General features: G+C 40.3%; 1 protein-coding gene across 1 annotated transcript in view; it reads left to right on the top strand.

Moving 5' to 3' along the window:
• The first annotated feature begins 459 nt into the window (after positions 1-459).
• Positions 460-17,260, top strand: part of MAP3K13 (mitogen-activated protein kinase kinase kinase 13) — a 128,699-nt gene continuing 111,898 nt past the window's right edge. Inside the window, exon 1 of the mRNA XM_036350839.1 lies at positions 460-537. The gene's annotated coding sequence lies outside the window, so the exon portion shown is untranslated. The remainder of the gene's footprint in view (positions 538-17,260) is intronic.

Raw genomic sequence — 17,260 nt, 5'->3', positions numbered from 1 at the left:
GTGAGAGTTGAGGAAAATGGGGGAGATGGGAGATTGCAGTAGAGAAGCAACTTTCCATGTGCGTGTGTGTTGCCATGATTAAACAGTGGATAGGTCCTAAGGAGTTGGGGAAACTTTTATCAAAGGAAGAAAGCAAGATTTTTAAAGCTCATAGGACTATTGTGTGTCTCTCCCCCCCTCCCCCCACCAGAAACATATGGAAACAAAGTCCCCTATGAACCCAAAGCCCAGCCATCAGAGACTATTGAGAGTTCTCAGACTTTCCCTATAATCTTCCTTACATTTTTCTCTTTAAACACATTGAAATCAACCTTTAAGAAGTTGCTGATAAGTGGTTATCAAGCAGGAGTTAAATTCACAAGCTCTCCCCCCTCCCCCCTGGGGTGGCAGCTTCCAAGGCTGCAGTGAAAGTGTATCAGTGTGAACCTGATCCAGAACCTGATCCCAGCCAGCGAGGGAGCAAAGTGTAGTCTGTGAACAAATAGGTGGCTGACTGGCAGTCTCGTGCTGTCTGTCCAGACGTCAGCTTGCTGTGGTGTAAGTAGTTTTGATTTTAAAAATTATGATATTGGAATATAAAAAGGATTGTAGGAATAATTTCCATCTAAGATTACATTAAGGTTCTGCTTGGCCCTCAAGCTTGTGTGCTAGACCTACCTGAAAGAAAGGTTTGGCATTTCACAAGTAGTTTTATGTTAAACAACGAAAAGGAAAAAGCAATGAAGCTTTTCAGCAAGTGATCTACTAACACAGGCCCTGCTCGCATATGGTTTTTAATGTCTTGTCTTTGGATGAGTGAGGTTGTTTACAGTCAGAAAATGAAAGTGAGTGAATAGATGCTGGTGCCCAGAGATGGATTATTTCTAAGAAGAGCTTAAATTTCTCCCTGATCTTTCCAGTTGCTCTTCCTTTAGTTTAGGTCCATGTTACAAGTTTACGTCAGCAGATATTTAGTGATCTCTCAGGTAATGAAACTGAAGGTGTTGATGTTCAAATAAGTTAAATGATAATAAAGTAGAACTTTAATACTATATAATCGGATGTTGGGGTCCTAGATTTAAGAGCGGCAGAATTTATTTTCAAAGAGGAGGAATTTTGTGAAATGGATGCAAATGGCAAGCAGCCTTAGAAATTTCATGCAACTTTGGAGAAATATGGTTTTAAGATTTTGACATATGTACTAATTTTCCAGTACTATAGTGTGTAAAATGAATTTCATATATGGAATTAGAATTGCTTTATTTCAGCTGTTGTATTTGTATGTTGAGGTTAGGATTCCAGGAACTACACACTATTATAAGCATTGACTTTATGGAGTGCTGCTCTGAGAATGTTAAGGTTGCATTTAGTGTTGGAGAGGTTGATATTTTCTATTTCCCTTTTGCTACAATGTATTGAAAAAAAAAAACCCACAAAAAACAACTGCTGGTAGTTCACAATTTTATGACTTTGAATATAGAAAAAAAGTTTGATGTGGTTAATATATAAAAGTTATAAAGGCCAGTAGCCTTTCAAATCAATGCAGGAAGTGCTAAGAAGACCGATTGTAGAAATGCACTGGATTTCCCCTTTCCTCTGTCTTCATCTCAGACCTCAGGAACATTCAGTCTGCTTCTCGAGCCTCTATCTCTTATTCCTGCTGGACTGAGCAGGAGCCCAGACAATGGCATGGGACCCCAACAGACCCTTGGAAGCTCAAGACACACTGTCCTCAGCAGGCTCTAGGACTGTAATGACGTGAAACCTTTACTCATCCTTTAGATCAGGGGTCCTCAAACTTTTTAAACAGGGGGCCAGTTCACTGTCCCTCAGACCGTTGGAGGGCCAGACTATAGTTTAAAAAAAAAAAACTATGAACAAATTCCTATGCACACTGCACATATCTTATTTTGAAGTAAAAAAACAAAACGGGAACAAATACAATATTTGTATTTGCATGTGGCCCGCGGGCCGTAGTTTGAAGATCCCTGCTTTAGATTGATGAATTTCAATGGTTTTAGGTTCCTGAGCTGGTTAAATTCCCCAACTCAATAGCCTCTGCTGGGCTAGGTTACTTATTTAGCTGCTGGTTCGTGGGCGGGACATTGGGGGTTGGGGGTTCCTGGGGAAGGAGCCAGCATGGCAGGTGCGACTGCTGCTATGGAAGCAATTTCCTAAGGATTCGAAATATTTCATTGTTTTAACAACCTGGATGGACATACAGGTGTGTATTGGTTGAATCTTTTTTTTAATATTTTTTTTATTACTGGATGAATCTTAACCAAGACCCTTTCAGATGTTTTTTCTTAAATCTCCAATAGTTTTGCTCGTGCCCTACAAAGCCCACGTGGTCTACCTTCTGACCATACGCTTACCATCATTGCCTAGCATTGTTCTCCTCACGCAGGTTGCTGCAAGTACACAGGTGTTTTTGCTGTTTCTAGAAGACATCAAGCTTGTTTCTGCCTCAAGTCCTTGGCTGCTTGGAAAGCTCTTTGTTTCTTCCTTCCTTTCATTTAAATCGCCACTCAAATGCCTCTTCCTGGGAGACACCACTACCCCACTTCTACAGTATTTCTCCTTTCGTTATTTACCCTGATACACCTTTTTTTTTTTTTTTTTTTAAGAAAAATAGCTACCTGGTATTATTTATTTTATAGTTTTTCTCACTAGAACATAAGTTCTATGACGGCAAGAATTTCTTTGACCAAAATAAAAAGTACAATGTATACACCATGATCATGGATTATTAAACTCCAAATTGTTAAGATTCCAATTCTCCCTAAATTAATCTACGTATCCAATGCAATCCTATCAAAATTCATACGGGACTTTTGAAGAAACTGTCAAGTGATCCTAGAACTTATCTGGAAATGCAACTGACATAGAATAACTAAAACAATCTTGAAAAGGAACAACAAAGGGGTGATTTATAAAATGTGATTTCAAGACTTGTCTGTAAAGCTACAATTATCAAATGTTGCCCTAAGGATAGACAAACATCAACGGAAGAGAATAGTTCATTCAGAAATCAACTCACACATACAAAGGTTGATTGATTCCTTTTTTAAAAAATATATTTTTATTGATTTTAGAGAGGGAGGGAGAGGAAGAGAGAGATAGAAACATCAGTGATGAGAGAGAATCATTGATAGGCCAATTCACTGGGCATCTAGCCCGCATCCCAGGCATGTGCCCTGACTAGGAATCAAACCTTGACCTCCTGGTTCATAGGTCGATGCTCAACCACTGAACCATGCCTGCCAGGCAGGTTGATGGATTCTTGATCAAGGTGCTGAGTCAATTCAATGGGAAAAGAATAGTCTTTTTAAACATATTGCTGGAAAAAATGGATTTTCTTATGGAAAAAATATACATCTTTCTCACTTAGTTCACAACATGAAGTAGACAGTTTTAGATCTAAATATAAAACAGGACCAGAAAGTTAAAAAAAAAAAAAAAAACTACCACAAAAACACGAAGGAAAACATCTTTGTAATCTTGAGGTATGTAAAGATTTCTTGAGCAGGACACTAAAGCACTAACCATAAAAGTAAATCAAATCAAATCAAATGAGCTCATGTACTTACTGTAAGACGTCTCGGGACTTTTGATATGTTACTGTTTCTAACAGGAGGGTCAGGCAGCATTTCCCAGAGTGTGTGGCACCGAGTCCCGTTTCAGCTCAATGTGGAGTGGGCATTCCATACTTGGAGAAGGGCTGCTTTGGTTCGCTCCTCAAAACAGACTATGCTTAAGAGCTGTAATACGCTAATGATCAGTTTCTCCCTTTTGGCGTGAATTGATGTTATTGCATCCATTTCAACAGCCAGAGTAAACAAAACCAACCCTTCTTCCAAAATAACTGTGGTCACTCCCCAGGCCATCTTGAGCGGTCAGCCAGACAACTGTTGCAGGTACTTCTACTGGTAGGATCACATTAGATTGGAATTCGCCATCGTGAGAGGAATAAAGAGGGACTAAAGGGAAAGCACTTTGCATTTTCCCCGCTGCTGGTGCTGGTTCCAGAAACTCCTTGTTAGGCCTGCTCTGTCCTGCTCCTTCCCTGCCTGTCAAACTCTGAATTGTTAACCTTTTGCTCTCAGATTGCTCATCTCGCAGTTCTTCCAGTTCCTAATTGCTCAAAGGCATTTTTTTCTGTGGCATTCCTCGTCTCTGATTCATAGTTCACTGTCCAGATCTGATTGCTCTACCTGCTGTTGCTGCCCATGAACTGACTGACTTTTATGGAACACAAGTTGTCACATCATAATAATAAAAGGCCAAGAGGCGCCACAACCAAATGACCTGTCACCAGGAGGTGCATGGAGCACCTCTCGTGGGGCGCCTCCTCGCAGCTGTGGGAGGCGGGAGGTGGGGCACCTCCTCATGCAATTTCACACTCTGGGCCCCTAGTAAGAAATAGTAGAGGGACCAGAAAAGAAAGTGGAAGGAAGCCAAAGCCAAACTTAACCTAAACCAGAATTTGGCCCACGGCTTTTCCTGTTCCCAGAAAGAGGTCTTGGGAAGAAGTCAAAATGGTATAATGACAGTAGAAATTTATAAAGGAAAGAAAGCTTAAGGAAGTGTCCCTATATTATCTCTGAATTTTATTTTTAAAAATGGAACTACTATAATACACATTAGTTTGTCATGAATGTGAAAAGCTAATAACCAGATATGGAAATGTCATCTGTGCCATCTGAATAGAACTTACTAAAAAGACCATACATGACTAGAAGTCAAAAAGCTTTAATTTTAGATCTTTCACTAATTTGCTTTGTAATCATAAGTAAATATATTCTTTTAAAGAGAAAAAATTACTGCTCTGCCCCTCATGGCAAAGAAAAATTACATGTGCATGTACATGTATGTCTTCGTAGGTGTATAGGTACACATACACATACATGCACACCAGGCCGTCACAGGTACTTTCTCATGTGCTATCTCATTTAATCATTTCTGTCCATGTCTCACTTTCCTCATCTGGAAAATGAGATAATGTCTCACTCTGCCTTCCTCACAGACAATAATTGTAATCATAACCAGATAATATTCAACATTACTCTAAAATTTAAGGAATAAATCATGAATGCCATGTTGAGAGATCCATCCTAGTGTTTCCATAGCAAAATGGTGTGATGGATCCTGGTAAAATTTATTTCAAAATACATTTGCAATACAAACTTATCAGAAACAATTTACACAGGATGTTGTACAGACATCAAAGACAATTACTGAGCACCTGGGCAGAATAGAACAACCTTTTTTCTACTCTTCAATAAATGTAACAAAGTAAACACACACTTACAGTACTTTATGACACACCTCATCAAAGAAAAATAGACAAGAGAGATACAAATAAAAGGGGCAGCATAACGACATAGATGACAAAAATAATTTTACATTAGAAATTGAAAGCCAGTTTTTAGCCTGTGTTAAGATAGGATAAACAAGGATGAGAAGTTCCACAGAAGGCACTTGGATGCTCTAGGAATGTCCCTTGTGTGGGTTATGTAGACCCTCCTGTTGTAATTGGGTCTGGATTGCTCTTGGCCCGTTCCTGGGTGGGATCGACCCTCAGGTTGGCTGGCTGTGAGCTCAACCCTGACCACAGTGTGCAAGCTGCTATACAGGTTCTGGTATTACAAATGAAACAGAAGAGTAAGAATAAGAAAAGAAAAAAGAATAAAAAAGAGAAATTAAGAAAAGAAAAAGAAAAAAACAGAATAAAAAAAGAATAAACGGGAAAAAACAATATGAAACTAAAAAAAAAAAGAATAAGAAAAGAAAAATGGGAAAAATAGAATAAGGAAAGGAGAAAGGAAAAAAGAACATAATAGAAAAAAGAAAGAAAAGAAATAGAAAATAATAAAAAATAAAAAAGCTGAGTTTGTCTCAGCAGAGTTTAGTGCCTGCTGTGACCTCCCTTTGGATATACTGTCAGTCAAGCTTGTTGGATCCTTCTCTGATGTCTGGAGCTGGCCACTTGGTGTGTTGGTTCTGGGCCTCTTGGGAGGGACTCTGGTGCAAGCCAATGTCAAACAGTATCTATGCCTGGCCCTTGGCAAAGTGTTTGAAGCTACAGGTGATCCACAATTCATGGCTACCTCTGCTGGGCTTGGCTGTGCATGGGAAGGACCAAGCTGCACTCCAAGGCCAGCTTTTACCAGCACCAGGCCCAGGGGTAGGTCAGCAAAAGTCCCAAGTCACCCCGGGATCCACCCATACCTGCAGCTGCCTGTCAGGCATAGTCACTGAAAAGGCTCAGTCACTGAAATAAATAGCCTCTGGCAGAATCAGGAGGATGGGGCTATTGGATCTCTTGTGAGGGAAGGTGCCGTTCAGACTTCAGGGAAGATGATGGGTATGAACCCTCACCCCAGAGCCATGTGTCTGACTCTGTCCCGGACTTTTCCCTGACCTTGGCAGGGCAGAGCCTCTAGTAGTCAGGCTGGGGCCTCTTGAGTCCAGAGGTTGGGTCTGCTGGAAGCCGGAGTTAAGAGAGTATTTCTATCAGATCTCCCATGAGAGGAAGCACCACTCAGGTTCACAGGAAAGTGGGGGAATGGCCCCTCCCCAAAGCCATTCACAGACACCCCCTGAGTCTGTCTAGCTTTCTATACCCAGCCTATGCCACTTACTCCTCAGCAGGTCTTAAGATCCTCAGGGTGGGGCAAGAAGGATTCCTGAGGGTGGGATAACTGCTTTTCCCCAGGCTGATTGCTGGGAGGGGATTGCCTGCCCAAGAAAGATGGTCCTGTGTTATCAGAGGATGCTCAGTACAGGGATCCTGGTGGCTGTTCCCTCATGTTCTCCCCAAAGCCACAGACCACAGACTCTCCTCAGGCCATTCCAGTCTGCACTGCCCTCCTTCCGCTAGAGCCCAGGGTGAGTGGCTGTGAATGAAATTTTGCCCATTGGCCCTTTAAGAGTTTGCCTTTGTCTCCAGGCTCAGCCTTTCTTTGATGGAGAGAAACCCCACTGCTTTTCACAGCCAGATGCTTTGTGGGCACTTCTTCCCAGCTCTGGAGCTCTGGACTGGGGAGCTAGCCTGGGGTTTAGGCTTCACACCTCTCCAGGGGAACCTCCACAGCTGATATCCCTCCGTAACCTTGGCAGCCACCTGTGGCAGCCCCTTTTGCATCCTTGCCCTTCCTACCAGTCTTAAGGTGGCTTCTTCTGCCAATCTTTGGTTATAGGACTTCTCTTCAGATAGTCTTTAGTTGGTAATTCAAGGGGATTGTTCTCTAAATTAGTTGTATTTACAGTTTGGTTCTAGGAGGAGGTGAGCGCAAGATCTGCCTTCTCTGTTGCCATCTTGAAAAGAAAAAGTGTATCACATCTTTATTCACCCATTGATGAACACTTCACTTGTTTCTATGTCATGTCTATTGTAAATAATGTTGTGGTGAACATGGAGCTACATATATCTTTTTGAGTTAGTATTTTAGTTTTCTCTAGATAAATACCCAGAAGTGGAATTGCTGGATCATATGGTTGTTCAATTTTTAATTTTTTGAAGAACCTTCATACTGTTTTCTATAGTGGCTGCACAGATTTACATTCCCACCAATAGTGTACAAGGATTCTCTTTCTCCACATCCTTTCAACACTTGTTATGTATTGTCTTTTTTATAATAGCGATTCTAACAGGTATGAGGTGATAGTTCATTGTGGTGTGGTTTGCATTTGCCTGGTAATTAGTGATGTTGAGCATCTTTTCATGTACCTGTTGGCCTTTTGTATGTCTTCTTTGGAAAAATGTTTATTCAAATAATGTGCCCATTTTTAAAATCAAATTGTTTGGGTTTTTTTGCTATTGAGTTGTATGAGAGATTTTTATTATGAATTTGATTCATTGTGAATTATTTACCAGTCATGAAGACACTTTTTTCTAATTCTTTTTAAGTCATTTGTATTTTTCAAGATCTGTCCATATTATCTAAGTTGTTGCACATATTTGCGTAGCATTCATAATATCTCTGTTTTATTCTTAGTGTCTTCAATATCTGATGTGGTATCTTCTTTCATTCCTAATAATGGCAATTTTTTAGAATAATAGACCTTATTAATTTTGAAAGCAGTTTTAAATTTATATAAAAATGAGTAGAGTGTACAATGGGCCCTAACCGGTTTGGCTCAGTGGATAGAGCATCAGCCTGCGGACTCAAGGGTCCCAGGTTCGATTCCAGTCAAGGGCATGTACCTTGGTTGCAGGTACATACCCAGTAGGGGGTGTGCAGGAGGCAGCTGATCAATGGTTCTTGCTCATCGATGTTTCTAACTCTCTATCCCTCTCCCCTCCTCTCTGTAAAAAATCAGTAAAATATATTTTTTTAAAAAGAAAGTACAATGGGTTCCCATATTTCTGCTTGCCCCACCCAGTTTTCTCTATTTTAATATCTTGCAGTAGTGTGGAACATTTTTCAGGATTGATGAGCAAATATTGAAAACATTATTATTAACTAAGATTCATAGTTTACTTCCATTCTGGAATTCTTAGTTTGTAAGTATTCTGCAGTTAAGTGCAGTGTTCTAAGAGTGTTAATTAGGTCAAGATGATTGATAAGCATTGTTTACGTCTATCTAATTACTGATTTTATTTTGTCTAGCTCTACTTATTACTAAGGAAGGGGTTTTAAAATCTCTATGAGTATGCTTTATCCTAAGGATTACAAGGAACATCCCTCACACATTTCAGGGCTTAAGAGTATATTCTCTCCTCTTCTTACAAGGACAATAATCATTGGATTTAGGGCCCACCATATTCAGTATGACCTCATATTCACTTAATTACATATACAAAGACCCTACTTAACAAATAAGATCACCTTCTGAGGTTACAGTCAAATATGAATTTTGAGGGGAACATAATTATATGTTGTGGTGGGTGTTCCCCACAAAATTCACTGCAATGGGCTTAACACATAGAAAGCAGAACGGTTTTAAGATAGGTCTACAAATTCTTTTATTCTTCACTTCAAGAGGTAGAGACTAATTCCTCTCCCCTTGAGTGTAGGCTGGACCTAATGACGTACTTCTGATGAATAGACTTTGGAGACCAGGTCAGGGGTTGGCAAACTACTGTCTGCGGGATAGCTGCCTAGTTTCATAAATAAAGTTGTATTGGAGCATACCATGCCCATTTGTTTACACATTGTATGTGGCTGTTTTCACACTAAAACAATGAGGTGAGTACACACAAGCCTATATTGATATGCAGAGCCAATATTTGCTATCTAGCCCTTTAAGTTTGCCGATCCCCGAACTAGGTCATAAAAAGCACTGCAGCTTTTTGCTTGCTCTTAACTTGCTCTGGAGAAACCCAGCTGCCTTGTGACGAGGACACTCACATGGCCCTGATGAAAGGCCACATGGCAAGGAACTGAGGCCTCTTGCAAACAGCTATGTAAGTGAACACTCTTAGAAGTAGTGCCTCAAGCCCCAGTTAAGCTTTCCCTGGTCAACTGCTTAACTGCAACTTCACAAGAGACCCTGAGCCAGAACCATCCACCTAGCTGCTCCAGATTCCTGACCTGCAGAAACTGTGTGAGATAATAAATGTGTGTTGTTTTAAGCTGATAATCTGGGGGCAATCTGTTTTGCCACAATACATAACTAATACCCACATCCTCCCTTCTGCAGTTTTCACTGCAGCCTGCAAGCTGCTCTGTGTGTCTTTTCTATGCCACAGGCTTTTGCTATTTTAGAAACATACTGGGAAATTAGACCTTTATATAATGAAGCTCCTAGATAACAGAAACAAGACTCTTAGGAAACAAAGGATATTGGAAAACAAGGACTGTATCTTCTATATTTTTCATAATTCTCCTTACTATATATGATCATTGCTATTGATTTTTACTATCACTAACAAAATAATTAGGTTTGTAAACCATGCTTACTTGAGTCATCAGGCAGAATGTTCACTCTTACTATCTATGTATATAAAAGGCTAATATGCTAAGTGTCTGACCATCCGACCAGTCACTATGACATGCACTGACCACTAGGGGGCAGATGCTCAATACAGGAACTGCCAAACTGCAGTGACTTGGCAGCGGTGGTTCTCAGTGATGCACCCCAAAACCAGAGAGGAGGGAGCCCGATTCTTCACGGGGCTGCACGATCCACCTTTGGCCGTGGGTTATGTTGTTGCTGGAGCACTGTCGGCCCTGAATCTGGTTTATTGCACACTTGCGTTTGTGTTCCCCACCACGTACAACAGCAACTTTGCAGAGTGCCCTCTTGCACTCCAGGACCCCTTCGTGGGATGTTGGAGAGATGGTTTTGGCCTGATCCTTGCAGGCCAGGCTAAGGGACCCCACCTGCCGAAGGGACCCTGCTCACTCCTCAGACATCACGGAGGTTCCACGGGAGGTTGGCTCCGGGGCATGTTCGGTCCCTCTTGCCCAGTCCCGCCCAGCCAGCCACCTTCTAATTAATTTCCTTTCAATGTGCACGAATCTGTGCACCAGGTCACTAGTTATTTATATAAAAGGAGTATTAGAGTATGCCATTCTAATCTTTACTCAGTGTGCCTTCAGGATTTTAGTTGCTTTCTATAAATGTAAATCAAATTGTCTCTGGCTGGGATGGTGTTAAGTTCTGTGCTTGTTCTATTGCTGCATAACAATAATATCACAAACTTAGTAGCTTAAGACAACACATTTATTAACTCAGTTTCTGAGGGTCAGGAATCTGAACATGAGCTAGCTGAGCCTTCTATTTAGGGTCTCTCAAGGCACCAACCAAGGTACTGGCCAGAGCTAGATTCTCATCTGGAAGCTCCACTGAGGAGCTCAAGTGGTTGTTGACAGCATCTAGTTCCTTGTGGTTGTAGGACTGAGAGCCTCCGTTTATTGTTGTTGTTTTGTTGTTATTGCCTGTTGACCAGAGGCTGCCCTCAGCTCATAGAGGCAACCCAAGATTCCTTGCCATGTGGGATTCCTCAACATGGCCACTTGCTTCCCCAGAGCTAGCAAGGGAGAAACTCCAGCAAGACAGGCACTAGGGTTTTATACAGCATCATCATATAATTATATGCATGTAATCACATGCATCCCAGCCCCTTTACTGTATTCTGTTGTTTAGAAGCAAGCCTCACTCACACTCAAGGGGAGGAACACACAACATTAGGAGGTGGGGTTCATGAGAGCCACCCTAAGAGTGCATCTGGCCCTGGCTGGTGTGGCTCAATTGGTTGAGCGTTGTCATCGTGTGCTCCCAAAGGTTGCTGGTTGGTTTCCTGGTCAGGGCATATGCCCAAGTTGCAGGCTTGATCCTTGGTAAGGGCCATGCAGGAGGCAGCCAATTGATGTTGCCCTCTCAATTCAATGTTCCTCTCTCTCTTCCTCTCCCTTCTTCTCTCTCTAAAAATCAATAAACTATTCTTAAAAAAAAAAAAGAGTGTGTCTGCCATAGTAGACTTGGAGATCATGCGACTCCTCTGTGCAAGATAGAATTAGTACTTTACCAAAGGTTTCTGTACCTAAAGAGGGAGTGTGCTGTGTTGTTTTGGGTTTTTGTATGTGTGTTTTTCCCTCCTCCGTGTTGCAAATGGACAACCCCCAGGGGAGAGTTGAATAGAAGGTAAGTGTTTAGAAATAGGATAATAAAAACAGGTAAGGCAAACAATATACCTAATCCCCAAACATACCTCCAGGCTGGAAAATATTGTAGTTGGAAACAGTTGGCATGCAAGTAGCTAGATTGGCCCTAAGCAAAGGTTTCCTGCATATGAGGAACCTAAGGTGCTGTTGCCAGTAGCATAAAGGGAGCCTGTTTCTACAAGGTTACAGATATAGGGTAAAAGGTTCTATCATTTGGTGCCTTTTGATCATCCTACATACATTGTATTCAGGTTTTAGTAAGACCTTAGGATAAGAAAGGCAACAGTAGATGTGATGAGTCCCACATCTATCTTGATATGTGAATGTATGCATTCATTTATTTAGCAAGTTGCTATTGAATGCTTACCATGTACAAGGCCCTTTGCTAGACAATATTCAGTTTCACATATGTTTATGGGTGTGTCAGTGGGAAAGAGCACCATAATATATTGGCTATACCTGCAATTGGCTATACCTGTGGGATTTTGTGCCAGCCCTGTTGTATAACAGTGTTCTTTCAAGAAGTTTAGTGGTAATGAAGAGGAAACTGAGTAGAAAAGTCTAAGGGAAATTTTATAAAGGAGAGACAAAGGAGAAGCCCCGCCAATAAGAAAAGGCAGAAGATGATGTATTTATCTGTGCCAAATGAATGCTACATAGTAGGTGCTCAGTGATATTTGTTGTCTTATCCTTCTCCTTACAGTCTCTCCTCACTTTTTCCCCTTAAAAATATATTACACTGCTCTACTGTGTGTCATACATGGCAGTAGATACTATAGTAACCAAAGTGGATATATCCCTGACCCCTTTTCCTTTGTGTCCCATCCAGCTTGGAAATATCATTAGCCATTGCAACAATCACTTTCTCCAAGTCTTACTTTCTCCACCCTAGACAACCTCAGGCCCTTCCTCCTTTGATTGTCCCCAACCCACAGTACCTCCCTGATCATTTTTTCTGCCACCCTATTGATAGTTTTTCCTCCTCAGTTGGGTCCTCGCTGCTGATTAGTGGCATTTGATTCATATTTATTTGCATTTCCGACAATAGCTATCCAAACCTTTTCTGTTCCTTATGATCCCAACTCTATTGTCTTTTCACCAGTTGACTGTTCCTCCTATAATGTGGTTTCTCAACTTCCTTTGTACTCATCTCATAATCTTTTATTGCCATCCTCACTTTTATATTTTCTTGCAAAACTAAGTAAATGCACATACACACACAAACACACACATACACAGAGAGAGAGAGAGAGAGAGAGAGAGAGAGAGAGACCTACCATCTAGTCAAGACTTAGTCCTAAACCCTCCCACCTCCCCAAAGCTTATCCCAGCCATGAGCATCCCTCACTCCAGTGAAAAGATAAATTAACCACTACAGCATAGTATATTATTGAATCATTTCCACACCACCTCTGCCTCAAAATTTGATATATCCCTTAACATTAGGGAGAAAAAAACTATAACAAGTTTTCTTAAGTTAAAATAGTTTAAATAAGCTAAAATAACAATTAGTATTTATTAAATAAATTATCAACTTAAAAAAATATTTTTCCCAGAAGTAAGTACCACATTTGTACTTCATAAATAATTTAGAAATTTAGATGAAAATTCAAAGAGAAGAAAATAAAATTACCATTATCTCTGTATCCAGAGATAACTATAGTTAATATTATATATATATTCTTCCATATGTGTGTATGTATTAGATCATGTTACCTAGTATCATGTTACTTGCCATTTTTCATACTTTGTCATGAATATTTTACCTGTTCTTATGTATTTTGGTACATAATTTATAAAGGCTATAAATAGTCTATTGTGCAGTTTTACCATAATTTATTTAACAAATACTCCCTTTATGAGTAGTATAATGTTCCCATTTATTCTTTAAAATAAATATGTGATGAAATCTTTATAGCTAGATCCTTTTTTCAAATTTCTGATTATTTGTTTACAATAATTCCCTGAAGTTGAATTTTGGATCAAAGTTTGTTTACATTAAGCCTACTGATACCCTTTGCCAAATAATTGTACTTCAAAAAAGTTGCAATCATTATTTAACCATCAGCAGTATATAAGAGTGTCTGTTTTCCCAAATCCTTTCCAAATATTACTATGTAAAAAAGCAATCTTAGCCACTTTTACAAGGAGAAACTGGTATCTCGTTGTGTTTATTTGTTTTGTTTATTTGTTTACATGAAAGTTCTTTATAAATATGGAACATTCGTCAAATGAAAGGAAATGTGATAATCATTGGTTTAGAGATTGATTTCATTGTGTTTTAATTTGAATTTCTTTGATACTGAAGTTAAACATTTTTCATATTGGCCTTTTTTTATTTTACTTATTTGTTTGATTGTTTGTTTCAGAGAGGAAGGGAGAGGGAGAGAGAGAGAGAAACATCAATGGTGAGAGAGACTCATTGATCAGCTGCCTCCTGCACACCCCACACTAGGGATGGAGCCTGCAACCTGGGCATGTGCCCTGACCAGGAATTGAACCTGAACTGTGACCTCCTGGTACATAGGTCAACGCTCAGCCACTGAGCCACACCGGCTGGGCCTTTACATCTCTTTTTATGTGAATTGATTTTTCTCAAATCTTTTCTTCTCTCCCCCCAATTCCCTTCCCCCTGATATTTGTATGTTTATCTCCCTTGATATTTTCTGAATTCATAGTTGTTCAAATTAGTAAAATTGTATTTTGTACTTCATTTTTCTGGTAGTTCTGCATTAGGTTTTTCTCAACACAAAGAATAGGCTGGTTTTTGCCTATGAGATAGACTAGAGAAAAATGACATGTTATATGATATATATGATATGATGATATGATGCATGAAATGATTAGTGATATATGATTATAATGATGTCAAGCTGTAGCTAGGCAAAGCCATTTCGAACTGTCCTGTGTAGCTTATTTACTCTCTTTATGCAACATTACCTTATTGGTCATCATTAAAGGTTCTGAAATAATTGGTAGCTTGATTAAAAGTACAGACCATGGACATCGATCTGTCTACTTCTCTGACATAAATTATTCTTCAGTTAGAGTATTATATTACATTTTCTCTTTTACGTTTTAAGCATACTTTTCAAGTTTTCAGTAGGTGGCAGCAGCAGAAAGCATTCTTTCATTTGGTTCAGATATAATCAGGCATTTATGGGGCAGCATAAAGCAACATGCCCTAAATGTGAAGAGCTTTATGATGGAGGCTCCTCCAGAAATGTAAATTCAGCAAGAAGTTTGTGCGTATGGTTTAGCCCAGCTAAGATGTAAGCTCCAACATATACTCTTTGTGGGAAAAATGCATTTTATTTTTCAAATGTTGCATTATTTACTAATTATAGTATGTCTTACTACTTTTCTGGAATCTTACTCGCCCCCCTCCCCTTACCTCTTTTTATATTTATAGTGAAAACTACTTCAGGACGCCAGCCTCTTTTCCAGAGAAGTGGCCTTTGGAATGATGACCATTTAACACAGAGCCTTTAGTAACAGACTAAAAATACAAGTGAAGAAAATATAGCCTTTTGAGGCCACAGTTTCCATTATGGGTGGTCTTCAATAGGACTTTATTTTGCTAATTTTCTTTTCTTTTTAATTTTAGTTTAGTTTAGTTTTGTGTTGTGTTTTTTTTGTTGTTGTTTTTTTTTTTGAGGGAGGGAGGGAGGGAGGGAGGGAAGAAGAGAGAGAGGGAGGGAGAGAGAGATGAGAGATACCTATCGGTTGCCTCCTGAAGGCACCTGACCAGGGATCAAACTTGTAACCTAGGTCTGTGCCCTGACCTGGAATCAAACCTGTGATCCTCAGGTGCACGGGGTGATGCTCCAACCAACTGACCCACACCAGCCAGGGGATCATTTTGCTAATTTTAAAATTCAGGGCCAATACATGCCTCAGGAGTATTTGCAATAATTGTCTTTAGATCATAATATTCCCCCTAAAGTTGGATAAGCATGGTCTGTAGTCCATTCTCAGCAGGGTCAAGCCACACCACCACAGGGGATCTGGGAGCACACCTACTTTTGTTTGCAAACTATAATGACTGGTGGATGGTATGTAACATAGGCCAGAGGAGTCTATAAGATAGGCCAAGGGGTTGTGGGTTTTGAGGAGAAAGAGGAACACTTGGTACTCAGACCAATTGAAAGCTAATGGTGGTTTTGATGGCAGAAAGCCCAGATTGTTCTGAACTAAGAGCAACCAGAGGCTGTAGGGAAACGCGGAATTGCTTCTTAGAATGACCTCAGAATGAAAAAGAGCAGATTAGGATTCAGGAACAAAGTGAAGGTGGTCTGGAGTGATTTTTCCTAGTCCAAAGATTAAGGTTTTGGCGGGCGGGAGGAAGTTAAAACATTCTTTCACCCTTAATTCCATCCCAGCTAAACTCTATGTGTGAACATGTATTCAGAAAGGAAAGTTTCCAGTTCTAGACTATATGGTTCTTCAAGGCAGGGTCCATGTATTTATTCCCAGATCTCAGCTCACGTCCAGCACACACTGAGTGCCCAGCAAGTTTTTATTGATGAACAAATGAAGTGACCCTCTCCTCTCATTCCTTCCTTTCATATCGCCCCCAAGCTGCCCCTTTCTTCACATACCCTATAGCAGGCTGTGCGCTTACAATGAGGTATGCATTACCTCTTCCTCTCAGCAAGAGTACAGCTTAGAAGAGAGGCTTCTGCTAAAGAACGGCTATTGTGGACTAGCCAGTACGGAAGAGATCTCAAGGCTTTTTGGGGTGTTTTTATTTGTTTGTTTTGTTTTGTTTTGTCTTGTTTTTTAAAGATAAAAGCATTCGCATTTTCCAGGCTAAAGAAAAAGAAGGAACTTTGTGAGAATTGAATATATATTCTCAGGCTCCGGCACGTTGAAGTAGGTTTTAAGAGAACCCTGAAAAATGGATTCAAGCATTCTCGAACCATACTTTCTGCGTCTCCAAAGCACTTTTTATCAGGAAGCGAATGGCCCCTGTAATACTTTTATGACCATTTCCACTTAAGGGCTATTGGACCTCTAATTGCTTGGGGCAGTTCTTGTTTGGTTGTCCTCAGTTTAATAGCACCACATAGTTGTGCTAGTATCTTCTCTGTGGTAGATTGCAGATACCTTTGAGACAAAACACGAGCTTTTAAAAATTCTTGTTGGCTTTCATTTAGAACTCAGGCCAATATCCTATGCCCCGGGAGTACCAATCAAGTCTTGCCTGTGTCAGGAAAAGAAAGGGCAGCACCAGTGCTCACTGTTATCCCACAGATAGACAGGATGATGGCATCCAAAACACTGAGGAGGCCTGGGATCAGTTCCTGGTTCCAGCACAAGTTCCAAGACTATGGACAAGTCTCTGAACCCCAGTTTCTTCATATGTCAACAATGGAGACAGAGTAGATTTGAATTTTAAGGTTTCTCCCAGTTCGTTGATTCTGAGTTAGTATTTCTTCTCAGGATGTCAGGAACAATATTGCTCATTTAGGAAACAACCATATACCACCCACTAGCAGGACATATTAGTTGGGATACAGACTAAGCAGCAGGAACAGAGTGTCAAAAAATGTGGTGGCTCAAAAAAGGAAGAATGTTATTACAGCCTTCAGCAACAAGCCTAAAGTAGGCAGGTACTCCAGGACAGATGGACAACTCTGGTTTACTAAAATAGTCAAAGCCCA

Source organism: Myotis myotis, unplaced genomic scaffold (genome assembly GCF_014108235.1).
Source record: "Myotis myotis isolate mMyoMyo1 unplaced genomic scaffold, mMyoMyo1.p scaffold_m19_p_2, whole genome shotgun sequence".
NCBI lineage: Eukaryota > Metazoa > Chordata > Mammalia > Chiroptera > Vespertilionidae > Myotis > Myotis myotis.
This window is presented reverse-complemented; position numbering and strand designations above follow the sequence as displayed.